Source organism: Panulirus ornatus, chromosome 9 (genome assembly GCF_036320965.1).
Source record: "Panulirus ornatus isolate Po-2019 chromosome 9, ASM3632096v1, whole genome shotgun sequence".
Lineage (NCBI taxonomy): Eukaryota > Metazoa > Arthropoda > Malacostraca > Decapoda > Palinuridae > Panulirus > Panulirus ornatus.
Genome location: NC_092232.1, coordinates 56,840,024 through 56,856,001, shown reverse-complemented (window position 1 = coordinate 56,856,001; position 15,978 = coordinate 56,840,024). Strand labels below are relative to the sequence as shown.

The following is a 15,978-nucleotide window of genomic DNA, read 5'->3' as shown; positions in this document are numbered from 1 at the left end:
GCCGCACACCCCGGCCGCATACACAGGCGACCCCAGGCCGCACACACAGGCTGCACACCCAGGCCGCATACACAGGCGACCCCAGGCCGCACTCACAGGCTGCACACCCAGGCCGCATACACAGGCGACCCCAGGCCGCGCACACAGGCTGCACACCCAGGCCGTATACACAGGCGACCCCAGGCCGCACACACAGGCTACCCTAGGCCGCACACCCAGGCCGCACACCCAGGCGACCCCAGGCCCCACACCCAGGTGACCCCCAGGACGCACACACAGGCGACCTCAGGCCGCACACCCAGGCCGCACACACAGGCCGCACACACAGGCGACCCCTTGCCGCACACACATGCGACCCCAGGCCGCACACACAGGCCGCACACACAGGCGACCCCTTGCCGCACACACAGGCGACCCAAGGCCGCATACCCAGGCCGCACACCCAAACGATCCCCGGCCGCACACCCAGGCGACCCCAAGCCACACACCCAGGCCGCACACACAGGTGACCCCAGGCCGCACACCCAGGCCGCACACCCAGGCGACCCTAGGCCGCACACCCAGGCCGCACACCCAGGCGACCCCAGGGCGCACACACAGGAACCCCCAGGCGACCCTGGGCCGCACACAAGGGACCCCGGGCCCGCACACCCAGGCGACCCCAGGCCGCACACCTAGGCGACCCAGGCCGCACACCCAGGCGACCCCAGGCGCACACACGGACGACACCAGGCCGCACACCCAGGCCGCACACCCAGACGACCCGGGCCCGGGCACACCCAGGCGCCCTAGGCCGCACACCCAGGCGACCCCAGGCCGCACCCCAGGCGACCCCAGGCCGCAACCTAGGCGACCCCAGGCCGCCACCCAGGCGACCCCAGGCCGCACACACAGACGACACCAGGCCGCACCCCACAGACGACCCCCAGGCCGCACACCCAGGCCGCACACCCAGGCGCCCCCAGGCCGCACACCAGGCGCCCTAGGCCGCACACCCAGGCGGACCCCAGGCCGCACACCCAGGCGACCCCAGGCGCACCCCTGGCGACCCCGGGCCCGCACACCCAGGCGCCCCCAGGCCGCACACACAGGTGAATCCAGGCCGTACACCGAGGTCGCACACCCAGGAGACCCCAACCCGCACACCCAGGCGACCCCAGGCCGCACACCTAGGCCGCACACCCAGGCGACCCCAGGTCGCACACCTAGGCCACACATCCAGGCCGCACACCCAAGCCGCACACCCAGGCCACACACCCAGGCGACCCCAGGCCGCACACCCAGGCGACCCCAGGCCGCACACACAGGCCACACACACAGGCGACCCCAGGCCGCACACAGAGGCGACCCCAGCCCGCATACCCAGGCCGCACACACAGGCCGCACACAAAGGCGACCCCAGGCCGCACAACCAAGCGATCCCCGGCCGCACACCCAGGCCGCACACACAGGCGACCCCAGGCCACACACCCAGGCCGCACACCCAGGGGACCCCAGGCCGCACACCCAGGTGACCCCAGGACGCACACACAGGCGACCTCAGGCCGCACACCCAGGCCGCACACACAGGCCGCACACACAGGCGACCCCAGGCCGCACACACAGGCGACCCAAGGCCGCATACCCAGGCCGCACACACAGGCCACACACAAAGGCGACCCCAGGCCATACACCCAAGTGATCCCCGGCCGCACACCCAGGCGACCCCAGGCCACACACCCAGGCCGCACACCCAGGCGACCCCGGGCCACACACCCAGGCCGCACACACAGGTGACCCCAGGCCGCACACCCAGGCCGCACACCCAGGCGACCCCAGGGCGCACACACAGGCGACCCCAGACCGCACACCCAGGCCGCACACCCAGGCGACCCCAGGCCGCACACACAGGCGACCTCAGGCCGCACACCCAGGCCGCACACACAGGCCGCACACACAGGCGACCCCAGGCCGCACACACAGGCGACCCAAGGCCGCATACCCAGGCCGCACACACAGGCCACACACAAAGGCGACCCCAGGCCATACACCCAAGTGATCCCCGGCCGCACACCCAGGCGACCCCAGGCCACACACCCAGGCCGCACACCCAGGCGACCCCGGGCCACACACCCAGGCCGCACACACAGGTGACCCCAGGCCGCACACCCAGGCCGCACACCCAGGCGACCCCAGGGCGCACACACAGGCGACCCCAGACCGCACACCCAGGCCGCACACCCAGGCGACCCCAGGCCGCACACACAGGCGACCCCAGGCCGCATACCCAGGCCGCACACACAGGCCGCACACACAGGCGACCCCAGGCCGCACACCCAAGCGATCCCCGGCCGCACACCCAGGCGACCCCAGGCCACACACCCAGGCCGCACACACAGGTGAATCCAGGCCGTACACCCAGGTCGCACAACCAGGCGACCCCAGGGCGCAAACCCAGGCGACCCCAGGCCGCACACCTAGGCCGCACACCCAAGCCGCACACACAGGCGACCCCAGGCCGCACACCCAGGCCGCACACACAGGCGACCCTAGGCCGAACACCCAGGCCGCACACCGAAGCCGCACACCCAGGCGACCCCAAGCCGCACATACATGCGACCCCAGGCCGCACACCCAGGCGGCACACCCAGGCCGCACACACAGGCGACCCCAGGCCGCACTCCCAGGCCGCACACCCAAGCCGCACACAGGCGACCCCAGGCCGCACACCCAGGCTGCACACCCAGGCGACCCCAGGCGGCACACCCAGGCCACGGACACAGGCCGCACACCCAGGCGACCACAGGCCGCACACCCAGGCCACGGACACAGGCTGCACACCCAGGCGACCCCAGGCCGCACACCCAGGCTGCACACCCAGGCGACCCCAGGCCGCACAGGTGCAGATACATGCTACAAGCAGACTCGTTTGAGGTATTTTAGGCCAAGAAAGCAGAAAAACTTTAGAGATCATATTTTGAGGTGCCAAACCTGTAACACACACTAGGGTAGTCCCACTACCCCGCAGACTGTGTTGAAATATCCTTTACCTTCATGCCCATGGGAAAGAGTTCATAATGACATATTAGGAGGTTTTCCTGGGTCCATGGCAGGCTACATATACGTAATTACTGATGCCTTCACGAGATATTGTGAAATTAGTCCCAGTTCAAAATAAAGACGCAGCCACGGTCGTTAAGTCGTTCAAAAAACATATCTTAGACAGACATAATGCGCCGAAGATTTTAGTCACAGATAATGGTGGGGAATTTAATAACTCATTATTAGAAGAACTCCGTAAATTGTATAACATAAGTAAATGTAATATAATGGCTCATCACTTAGCCTCGAATGGCCTGGCAGAAAGGTTGAACCGTAAGATCCTCCAGTGTCTTCCCACCAACATTAATTTTGATCATGATGAATGGGATGAATACCTGTCTGATGTCCAATGTTCAATAAACTCAGCTTATCATAAGTCAATTGGAGACACACCCTTCCACGCCTTACACGGTTTTGATAAAGTGTTGCCGTATGACATAATAGCGTCCCCTCCTTCATGTCCAGCGGTCCAGAAATCAGTTGTAGCGGAAAAATATCGCATGACTCAATTGATTCATCAAAGGATCAAGGAAAACCTAGGTGAAGCCACTACAACCTTCACGAACCAGGCTGATAAATCCACGAAACCATCAAAGGTGGCTCCCGGACTCTTGGTAATGGTGCAAGAATTTAACACTAGAAGTGAGGTTCCTAAACTTGACCCAAAATGTTCTGGTCCCTATAGAGTCTTAGCTCATTAAAGGGACATAAGTTTAGGGTTTGACATCTAAATACAGGTGACATTCGTGAAGAACATGAGGACCACTTGAAAGTTTTACAGTATTCTGAACATGATCATCCCGGTACCACAACAGACAACACTCCTCAAACCCCAAACAATGTCACCCAACCAACTTCTACCACTGTTCAGACTGTCCCCACACCAGACCCGACCACCCTCACAACACCACCACACACACATCAGTATTCATTAAGACCTCGCCTTTAAGAAGTTGCTAAGTTTATCATTTTCCAGGTTCTTCCTTCTCATGTCCTTATGGTGTCTTCCTGTACATGACACCATGGCAGTACCAGGCGCCCTTCTCACGACTCCCCGCCAGGTCCGCCTCGTGAGGGACACAGTTAAGTTGGGCCTGGAGGGTCTACCCTACACTTACGATTATTTGGTAAAACTAATGGAGGCCGTACCTCGTTTACGGTCTACCCTACTCAAGTTTTACACCAGTGCGTCCATCAGAAACTCTAGTGTTGCTCCTCCTCCAACTCTGTTACAACAGTGGACCTGGAAATTGAAGAGTACCTGTGTGATTCTGTATGACATAATGCAAGACATTGAATCTCCAGTAAATACTAATGCCAGGATGAACAAGAAAAAGCAAAGGAGAAGCAAGAGAGGTCTGCTTAATTTTGTAGGGTCCCTCCAATCATATTTGTTTGGTATTGCTCTTCAGGAAGAACTTAATTCAGTTAGGAATCAGGTTAGATCCTTACAATTTCAACAACTTCTTAACAACAGGTATATTAAGGCTAAAGCTAAGATCTCAAAACAACATCTTAAATATTTGAATGACATAATGTTAACTGTTAATAACTTGACACAACATGTAGCACTACTGTCAAAGTCTCTTCATCCCATATATGCTATAGTGACTATTTCCACATATGTTGATAGTTTATATGCCCAGATCACTTATCATGCATATCATTTCACTGACTTATTGGAAGATGTTAATAATCTGGTAAACCAAGTTGTCACGCCATCATTTTTTCCCTTCTCAGAACTCACACGTATCATTAAACAAGCAATGACGAAATTCGGTTGCACCCCAGCTCTCCCTCTGCATCACGTGACCAGTTATTACTCCTTACTAACGGTTGACGTGATCCTCGAAGCGGTCATTATCCACATACCATTCACTGACTCCAATACTTACAGCCTTGTGAACGTAATACCATTCTCCTTTCTGATAACATGAACTTTCTATTATAAAATATTTATTCCTCATTGATTGCACATCTCTCCATGGATGATTTAGCATTGTGCCATAAACCATTGCTTGACAACTTGATTTGCACCTCCTCCCATCTCCCTCACCCCATACCTTGGTTTTCCATAATTTACAAACAAATTCATGTAAGTACCAACTACTTTTTGGGCATCAACAAAATGTTCTTCGTTCTTGTTCCTTTAAGGAAATTGTTGTTAATGAACCTTGGATTGAAAGTATGGACCAGTATCACGTACTGTTTTTCCCAGACCCACAAAATGTTCTTATTCATTGCCCACCTAATCATCCCAAATCTTATTTATTTCTGGGACACATTTATTTAGGACAACAATATATTCTTATCAGTTCCAGTTTCAAATAGTTCGGCACTCATGATCATTATTTGGGACAAATTGATAGAACTATCCCGAGTTTAGGACGAATTCCCCAAAACATCAACTTACCAATCATCGATGAAGTAGAGATCCAACATCTTCCATCTAAGGTTCAGAACGATCTAGATTCTACAATAGATGTTCTGGCTTTTGAGTCCACGGGGAAAATGAAACACGAAATGTTCCCAAGTGCACTTTCGTGTAATAATCACATCATCAGGGGAGACACAAGAGAGAAATATAACAGTCAGTTGTTATACATCTAAGAGACGAAGCTAGGACGCCATTTGCTTGCATCTATAAAGTGCCTTGTGGAAACTGTGATAAATTTTATGTTGGTCAGACTTGTAAGGATCTTTCTGTTAGACTTAAGCAACATAAATATAGTATAAGAACGGGACAAGAATCAAATGCCTTGTTTAATCATCTTAAAAACTATGATCATTGTAATGACTGGAGTAACGCTATCTCAGTTATTAACTCTAACTCTATTACCAAGAAAAATATCATTGAATCTTTAATTATCAAATACACAAAGAATTATGATATTAATATTAGTGATGGTCTATACAAATTGGATAAGTTTATTGTTGATAAGTTTTGTAAAATGATAAGTTTATGAACGCTCGTTGTATGTTTTGTACAATCACATGTTTACCAAATGGCGTCCTAGCTTCGTCTCTTCGATGTATATCAACTGACTGTTATATTTCTCTATTGTGTCTCCCCTGATGATGTGATTATTACACGAAAGTGCACTTGGGAACTTTTCATGTTTCATTTTCCCCGTGGACTCATAGGAATATATATATATATATATATATATATATATATATATATATATATATATATATATATATATATATATATATATATATATATATATATATATATATATATATATATAAACGAAGGAACGTAGGGGGGCCAGGTGAGGATATTCCACAAATGCCCAGTCCTCTGTTCTTAAACGCTACTTCGCTAACGCGGGAAATGGCGAATAGTTTAAAAGAAATATATATATATATATATATATATATATATATATATATATATATATATATATATATATATGGTAGTGAGTGTTGGGATGAAGAAGTAAGATTATTAGTGAAAGAGAAGAGACAGGCATTTGGATGATTTTTGCAGGGAAGAAATGCAAATGAGTGGGAGATGTATAAAAGAAAGAGGCAGGAGGTCAAGAGAAAGGTGCAAGAGGTGAAAAAGAGGGCAAATGAGAATTGGGGTGAGAGAGTATCATTAAATTTTAGGGAGAATAAAATGATGTTCTGGAAGGAGGTAAATAAAGTGCGTAAGACAAGCGAGCAAATGGGAACTTCAGTGAAGGGGGCTAATGGGGAGGTGATAACAAGTAGTGGTGATGTGAGAAGGAGATGTAGTGAGTATTTTGAAGGTTTGTTGAATGTGTTTGATGATAGAGAGGCAGATATAGGGTGTTTTGGCCGAGGTGGTGTGCAAAGTGAGAGGGTTAGGGAAAATGATTTGGCAAACAGAGAACAGGTAGTAAAAGCTTTGCGGAAGATGAAAGCCGGCAAGGCAGCAGGTTTGGATGGTATTGCAGTGGAATTTATTTAAAAAGGGGGTGACTGTATTGTTGACTGGTTGGTAAGGTTATTTAATGTATGTATGATTCATGGTAAGGTGCCTGAGGATTGGCGGAATGCTTGCATAGTGACATTGTACAAAGGCAAAGGGGATAAGAGTGAGTGCTCAAATTACAGATGTATAAGTATGTTGAGTATTCCTGGTAAATTTTATGGGAGGGTATTGATTGAGAGGGTGAAGGCATGTACAGAGCATCAGATTGAGGAAGAGCAGTGTGGTTTCAGAGTTGGTAGAGGATGTGTGGATCAGGTGTTTGCTTTGAAGAATGTATGTGAGAAATACTTAGAAAAGCAAATGGATTTGTATGTAGCATTTATGGATCTGGAGAAGGCATATGATAGAGTTGATAGAGATGCTCTGTGGAAGGTATTAAGAATATATGGTGTGGGAGGCAAGTTGTTAAAAGCAGTGAAAAGTTTTTATCGAGGATATAAGGCATGTGTACGTGTAGGAAGAGAGGAAAGTGATTGGTTCTCAGTGAATGTAGGTTTGCGGCAGGGGTGTGTGATGTCTCCATGGTTGTTTAATTTGTTTATGGATGGGGTTGTTAGGGAGGTGAATGCAAGAGTTTTGGAAAGAGGGGCAAGTATGAAGTCTGTTGGGGATGAGAGAGCTTGGGCAGTGATTCAGTTGTTGTTCACTGATGATACAGCGCTGGTGGCTGATTCATGTGAGAAACTGCAGAAGCTGGTGACTGAGTTTGGTAAAGTGTGTGAAAGAAGAAAGTTAAGAGTAAATGTGAATAAGAGCAAGGTAATTAGGTACAGTAGGGGTGAGGGTCAAGTCAATTGGGAGGTAAGTTTGAATGGAGGAAGTAAAGTGATTTAGATATCTGGGAGTGGATCTAGCAGCGGATGGAACCATGGAAGCGGAAGTGAATCATAGGGTGGGGGAGGGGGCGAAAATCCTGGGAGCCTTGAAGAATGTTTGGAAGTTGAGAACATTATCTCGGAAAGCAAAGGTAGGTATGTTTGAAGGAATAGTGGTTCCAAAAATGTTGCATGGTTGCGAGGCGTGGGCTATGGATAGAGTTGTGCGCAGGAGGATGGATGTGTTGGAAATGAGACGTTTGAGGACAATATGTTCTATGAGGTGGTTTGATCGAGTAAGTAATGTAAGGGTAAGAGAGATGTGTGGAAATAAAAAGAGTGTGGTTGAGAGAGCAGAAGAGGGTGTTTTGAAATGGTTTGGTCACATGGAGAGAATGAGTGAGGAAAGATTGACCAAGAGGATATATGTGTCAGAGGTGGAGGGAACGAGAAGTGGGAGACCAAATTGGAGATGGAAAGATGGAGTGAAAAAGATTTTGAGTGATCGGGGCCTGAACATGTAGGAGGGTGAAAGGCGTGTAAGGAATAGAATGAATTGGAACGATGTGGTATACCGGGGTCGACGTGCTGTCAATGGATTGAACTAGGGCATGTGAAGCTTCTGGAGTAAGCCATGGAAAGTTGTGTGGGGCCTGGATGTGGACAGGGAGCTGTTGTTTCGGTGCATTATTACATGACAGCTAGAGACTGAGTGTGAACGAATGGGGCCTTTGTCGTCTTTTCCTAGCAGTACCTCGCGCACATGAGGGGGGAGGGGGTTATTATTCCATGTGTGGCGAGGTGGCTATGAGAATGAATAAAGGCAGACAGTATCAATTATGTACATATGTATATATGTATATGTGTCTGTGTGTGTATGTATTTGTACATTGAGATGCATCGGTATGTATATTTGTGTGTGTGGAGATGTATGTATATACATGTGTATGTGGGTAGGTTGGGCCATTCTTTCGTGTGCTTCCTTGCGCTACCTCGCTAACGCGAGAGACAGCGACAAAGCAAAATGATGATAATAATAATATATATATATATGTATATATATATATATATATATATATATATATATATATATATATATATATATATATATATATATATATATATATATATATATATATATAAATATATATATATATATATATATATATATATATATATATATATATATATATATATTTTTATATATATATATATATATATATATATATATATATATATATATATATATATATATATATATATATATATATATATATATATATATATATATATGTTTGTGTGTGTGTGTGTGTGTGTGTGTGTGTGTGTGTGTGTGTGCAGATATCAATAAAATGGCAGGAGTGGATTATACGTACAAAAGGTGCTTATCAAATAAAGATAAAATGCTGAATACTGGTGAAAACCTTTGTATTTATTCCATTGAGAAAGTAGTAAATTCAATTACATCTGGACGGCAATAAGTTTTCAAGTAATAATGAAATTTGTTCTTCATCAAAATCAAACAGAAAATAAAAAAAAAATCATAAAAGCCTATTACGCTTGTGTTGCTTATCCAGGCCCATTTTTACTGTCATGTTGGGACGGCTCCACCCACTTTAATCACTTTAGTACATAGAATATATTATCGTCGATGTTAAAGAATTTTCCCTTTTGATGTTATCCTTAAAATGAAGGTTAAGGAAAGTGAGATAGAGCTTAACGTTAAAGTTAGGATAGCTAAGGCATCCTTGAACATATAATCACTAGTCAGGTGTTAATATAGGTTAGGTTAGGTTCAGTATACTTCATCAGGTCACCATTACCAAGGTGTTGTTATGTTGGGTCAGGCAACTTTAAACCAACTTTCAGTATTATTTACTCATAAAGCTCTAAGTTCTAATAACCCAAAAGTTTTAGAGTAGATAGGGTAGAAACTGATGGAAACCGTTTCTAACATTCTTGCATAACCTGACCTCTAGCCTTCCCAAAACATAGCCATCCCTGCTTGAATATTGTACTGCTTTGGTCGTCAACTAATTTGAAAAGGAAGACATTGAATGGAGAAATTACTCATGTAATCTCCAAAGATGATTACTGGTCTGAGAAACAAATTCAGAGAGCAGATTAAACGACTTAAATCCATTCTGCTTTAGGGAAAAGAAGTTTAAGAGATCCTATACAGGTTTATGAAGTTATTATAATGGCATACATTTAAGCTTGATTTTTTACTTCCTGTAACTAGTTCCAACAATTAAAATGATATTCAACATTGTGATTTAAGTGACTGACCTTAGGATGCATTTGCATCTGTCAAAAATTGTACTTAGCAAATACTTAAACTTTCAACTGACCCATTCTATATTTCTATTCATTTCATCTCAGTTTTCTCACCTTTCTGTTACTGTTTAATATCAACAGTAGCCCGTCTACGTGGTTGGGGCTCTGAAGCAAAGTAAACTTTTTCTAGCCTAGGTTAGGGTAGCATCTAAACCAAACCTAAATGACCTTACCTTAGAAATATGTTCAGACAGTACCTTCTGAAAATATTTCTTAAGGTAAGGTCGTGGGGATTAGTTTAGGTGCTAACTAAGCCTTGGCTAGAAAAAGTTTGCTTTAAAGCCACAACTACTTGAAAGGCCTACTTTAAGCGGTGATATTGAAATTCATTTGCTCCAGTGTACCCTTCTGTCCGTTTGTTTTATGTCCATCTAAAGATGCATACGTTCAATTTTGGATGTAGATTGATTTCTTATCTCAGTTTCGTCTACGGAATTCTACGTCTTCAGTTCAGCATACCATTGTGGTAATGAAGGGAAAGTCACCACATTTACAAGCCGAGTGCACGTAGCTTATCCCACCTCGTTAGAGAGAAAATTTACCTGTATTTGTATTAATGAACGGGAACAGAAAAGACAAAATATTATTACACATCTATTATACAACTATATATAATCTATATTATATACATTACCACATTTCCTGCACTTTCCATCACAAATTTGCTGAGGTTATAACCTTGTAGTTACCATTACCTTACAACATTAAGGATGGTGGTCTACAACACCTCTAAATTGAAGGAGAAAACGAAAAGTTTCGTTTTACTATTAAGACCACAGAAATGCGGTAATTCCACTTCACTACCACTAACTACTAGTTATTTTACTTGTTGATTTTCACGGCTAAGATTTTCATCCTGTGAGCGAAGCCATACAATAATCGTCCTTATCTAGTCTGAGCATTGGATAGCCTCCTGATGATCAAGATTGCTGTTTTGGTTTTCCGTTTCCCTTGTTACTGCTGCGCCTCACTGCACACCTTACATGAGTGCCTTCCACAGTATTAGGGACAGCTGCTGGGCCTCACTGTAGCTACTTCTGGGACGGTTGCCAATCTTCCTCGTATTCCCTCATGACCACAGCGCCAAACCGACTCCCGCCATCAGGCCGAAACGCACAAACATTTATGACAAAATTGAGACAACCGATTTCGCGTCAGTTTTGACACCAAGTGAATTTCTACGACAATTACGCTCAAGATGCTTGGTTTTTCGTTCATGGATTGAACAGAAGCAACCAACGATGGTTGCTACTGCCCAATCCATGAAGTCCCCCCCACCACGGAAAGGTAACCAAGCTTCGGGGGGGATGGGTGTTTACCCTGACGCCAACGGAGAAACTCAATACAATATTTTTATTATAACTTTCCTTAATCTTGAAAAATGAATCAATGAGAGGGATGAATAGCCCCAGCCATATGAAGATTGGCTAACCGAATCCTTGCGCATTGTGTAGAAAGTGATTTCTTTGAGGGTTGCTTTATGGAAGGCACGGTAGCGTCGGAAGAGTTTCATTTTTTCTTTGAAGACGAAGGAAATTATCCCCGTAAATTTATGTATTTTTTTTGGCGGGATAATGTTCCGATTTTCTTTCTTTCTTTGTTTTTCAACGTTCCTACGTAGATATTATGTGTCAGCCACTAATGGGAGAAAGCCAGACTTCCGCTAGATTAACGTAATCCTTGTCGGGGCGAAACTAAAGTTGTCTTGGTGTTGGTTCCTCAGTGATAACCCAAACAAACACAAACACGCCTCCAGTGTCCACTCTAGGGCCGTGTTCTCCTGCAGCACCAGCAGGAAGAAAGAACTCAGGTTCCTCACCAACTGAATCTTTTGGCACGGGGAGCGTGTGTCATCTCGACACGCCTTTTAACGGCCGTACGTGGTGCGGAGTGCAGTCGGTCTGTAACGTAGGACATGTCATGTGTTATTGGTCCCAGTCGGTCTAGAACGCTGGGCCTGACAAGTGTTGGGGGACCAAGTCGGTTTTGAATGGTGGGCCTGACAGGTCTTGAGACCTGCCATGTCTCCCTGAAGGTGGGCCTGACAAGTGGGGTGGGCTGCATTTCCTCATGGATGGTGGGTCTGGTAGGGCGTGTGGGCTGCAGTGCCACTTGAGTGGGCGAGGTCACTTGGTCAGCATCAGTGGGACGGTGAGGTTTCACTTTTGCACAGCGACCGTTGACGGAAAGTGGTGTCACGTTGGCAAGAAGTGCCTTGTAGGAGGCATAGCAGGGGTACTGGATGACGGCAATCCCGCGGTGGTTCTCGTACGTGGATGCAGCCAGGATACTTCTCCGTGGTGGGGCTCGCTTCGTGGTTGGTGGATGTGGCCCTCCCCGCCACATGGTCACAGTGGTTGACCTATTTTACGTCAAAACATTACGAGGTCAACCTTCACCAAATCCATATGGCGTTCATACCAGCTTCACCCATATTCCATTTCCTCCAATTCCACTTCTGGGTATTCCACCTCCATATCCACACAGCCAAATTCCACTCCATCCATGACTTCCACGTCCGGGTATTCCACCAATTCCACTCCATCCATCTCTTCAACGTCTGGGTATTCCACCTCCATATCCACACAGCCAAGTTCCACTCCATCCATCACTTCCACGTCTGGGTATTCCACTTCCATGTCCACAGAGCCATAGCCCATGTCAAATACATGGACATATTCAAATTCCATCTCCTGGACAAAGGAGGATCGTCCTACCTCCTTGGTGAACATTATTATATTGAAGTGTTCGAGGAAAGGTTGAGTGAGCTTGCAAGGCGGAGCAGAGATGTTCACTCGACAGAGGTCACAGCTCAAATAATGCTCTCGGCCCGGCTCCCGCCCTTATATAACCTGGGAACTGATCATATCCTAGCAAAGCTTAATATAGAGAAGTCTGATATAGTGAAGTTAATACTTTAATACAGTTAAGTTTATTTCTCAATAGTTTGATACATGTGCCTGACAACAGTTCCTTCACCCGTACAATGTCCTGTCACAGAACACAAGGATTGTCATTATAATTCGTTTTTATCAGCAGAAATTAGATTAAATTGACTAAAGATAAGTGGTTTAATATGTTATGTGTGTTCTCTGTCATCATAAAGATGGCCATCTACCCTGATGTGTAAAGAAAACATCAATTTTGCCGAGGCTGTGGTGAAGATAAGAACACAATGTGGTCATACAGTGGTGTAGTCAAGATGTGTTAGAACTATGTAGTGAAGAGGAGGATTTAGTGAAAATATATATGTTTCTTCACGCTGAGCCATTACATATAGATGAATATATTTATAATCTAATTGCGGTAAATTACCATATGACTTTAACGGCACCAGCCAGCAGGAAAAATGTTGGATATAGGAGTGACTGAATATTTCGTCGGGTACATAAATAATTGAATATTTGGTACGATCCATCAAAATGCTTTTTATAGGCAAATAATTTCTGATTTTTCAAATGATTTTTTCCATCTGTTGGAACTGGTGTAAGTAATTAAAGATATGAAAACCGATGGAAAAGTTCAGTTTAACGCTTTTACGAATGTCTTGCTGCGTGTTTGGGAAGAGCAGTAAACTACAGGAATATATTGGTCTAATGTTCCCTGCTCGTCCAACAGCAGATATTGTATGGTCTGAGACATTATTTCTGGTGGAGGTGGATTCTCTCCGGCATTGCGTAAATCACTTCCACAAACTTGCGCCATTTTGCACAAATACAGATCCGATATGATGCATTTCCCAGCTCTGTTACGTTATGGACCCTATTCATCCTAGCCTAACCTAGCCTAAATAAAAAGGTGTGGAATAATGTGCAACATTTCTCCTTCATTACAAGTGATAATAAACCTAGGCTATACAGCAACCAGGAACGTCCATATTTGTCTAACTTCTCACATGTCTGTGTCATCTGTCTGCAAACATGTCGACCATTACCATGAGGGCAATTGCGGCTTTTGATCTTGAATATCACACGTTTCCTCTCTGCCGTGAGATCTTCATACTTAAATAAAATGGTGGGCCGTAAGAAATATATGTCCATCGAAGGTCAACTATATGGCTCAGTTCCATCATCAGTTTCTAAGAAAACTGAAAAGGTGAGGTCCCAACAAGATTCGAACTCGGATTGCTGGATCCAGAGTCCAGAGTGCTAACCCTTACACCATGGGACCTGATAAGAACAGATGTGATTTCATCTAAATGTTTTACATATAATCAACCAGAGGCCATTCCTCCCTCCCTGCCTGCAGGGTTCAAGGTTTTCTAGAAGGTTCTCGAAGATTCTGGGTAGGAACTGCCATTGAGAGGACGTAGTTATACGTATCATTAATGATATTGTTGTTGACTTTCTGATTTAGAAAGATAGATAAATAGATAGATCGGTAGATAGATAGGTAAAAAACAGATTTTAGATAGATCGATAGATACGTAAGGCTGTATATGTCAATTTTCACAGAAATCATTGATATCTGAGTTATTCTGCAAGAAATACATGTACATGGATGTAGTGATAATATGAGTTAGGTATAAGACCAGTCGTGTTGAGATTGTTGTGAATGTGACCATTGACTTCAACCTTAATAGTGTAGTGAAGATAAAGTTGTAGTGAAGATAAATCTTGAAGTGACTCATAAGGTTGTTGTGAGTACAAGGATGCATCGTAAATGAGTACTTCCTACCTGAAAGTCAACAATTACAAAATTGATCAAGTATAACAACATCCTCGGACAACCAACTACAAACACCAACCATAGAGTGAACCTGACTGTCATCTAACGACGACCTCTCAAAGGTAATGATCTTACCAGAATCTTCGAGAACCTTCTAGAAAACCTTGAACCCTGCAGGCAGGGAGGGAGGAATGGCCTCTGGTTGATTATATGTAAAACATTTAGATGAAATCACATCTTTTCTTATCAGGTCCCATGGTGTAAGGGTTAGCACTCTGGACTTTGGATCCAGCAATCCGAGTTCGAATCTCGGTGGGACCTCATCTTTTAGTTTTCTTCGATACTGATGATGGCCGCATTATTCTGTACGTTATATATACATTCATATATATACATAAATATGTATATATAAACATATATATGGAATAATATGGTTTTATCAATAGCCAGAGACCATTCCTCCCTCCTTGCCTGCAGAGTTCATAGTTTTCTGGAAGGTTCTAGAAGATTCTGGTGAGATAATTGCCATTGAGAGGACATTGTTATACTTCATATATCAATGATTTCATTATTGTTGACTTTCAGATAAAGATAGATGGATAGATAGATACATAGTTAGATTGATAGACTGATAGAGCGATATTTAGATAGGTATATTGATAGATAAGTTTCATCAATACTGTATCTTACGCTATCTCCTGTTGCTGGACATATGTTCAACCAGCATTGGGAAAACCTCCAGTAGACCTTAATGTAAAGCAAGATAATAACAAAACCTGCAATAAAAGAATACGATCAACTCCCCAGTGCAGAAATATTGTGACCAGAAAGTCTTCTAGCAAGATGTCAGACGCTTCCACGGGAATCACAAACATAACATCAAATATCTGAAAGTCAACAATAACAAAACTAATGATGATAATGAAACTATAACAACAAAAATGATAAACATATGGAAAATAGTGCTCTAGATTATGTTTCTAGAAAACAAACTTTAACGAAAACTGTGAAAAGAAATACCCATCTGGCTGATACGACACAGTAAAAGGACCATCCCACAACCAACTCTAAACTGAACCTGACTGTCCCCTAACAACGTCCTCTCAATGGTAT

General features: G+C 45.2%; 1 non-coding gene across 1 annotated transcript; it reads left to right on the top strand.

Moving 5' to 3' along the window:
* Nucleotides 1-15,114: 15,114 nt before the first annotated feature.
* Nucleotides 15,115-15,186, top strand: TRNAQ-UUG (transfer RNA glutamine (anticodon UUG)). The gene has a single exon. It is a non-coding gene; the product is annotated as a tRNA-Gln (tRNA).
* The last annotated feature ends 792 nt before the right edge of the window (nucleotides 15,187-15,978 follow it).